The sequence below is a fragment of the Pteropus vampyrus genome, unplaced genomic scaffold, assembly GCF_000151845.1.
Source record: "Pteropus vampyrus isolate Shadow unplaced genomic scaffold, Pvam_2.0 Scaffold659, whole genome shotgun sequence".
NCBI classification, from domain to species: Eukaryota; Metazoa; Chordata; class Mammalia; order Chiroptera; family Pteropodidae; genus Pteropus; species Pteropus vampyrus.
The window spans coordinates 45,794-46,175 of NW_011889440.1; positions in this window are offsets into that span (position 1 = coordinate 45,794).

Genomic DNA, 382 nt, shown 5'->3' on the forward strand with positions numbered 1-382 from the left:
CTTTATCCAGAGGAAAAACAAATTTCTCATCTTTATGAAGGGAGGTAGTTTTGTAAATTTGAGCAGGGCGTCCACCGGGCTGAGGCTCCTACCTTTCCACGGGGACTGAGAGACAGCTGGCTAAGCGGTAAAATGGAAAAAGCAGATAACACGCAGGAACAGATGGAGAATATAAGCAGAGAGATGGAAATTACACAGAAAGAATGAAAAAGAAATGCTAGAGGTTAAAAACTCTCCTCTACGTAAGCTACCAGGAAAAAATATTTTCTTCTACGTTCTCTCATTATAATCTGAATTCTTGCATCTTTCTAAATGGCATAACTTCACCAAATGGCTGAGCTGGGGAAGATTTAGTCTACATTGCTCTGGGTCTCCTCATCTA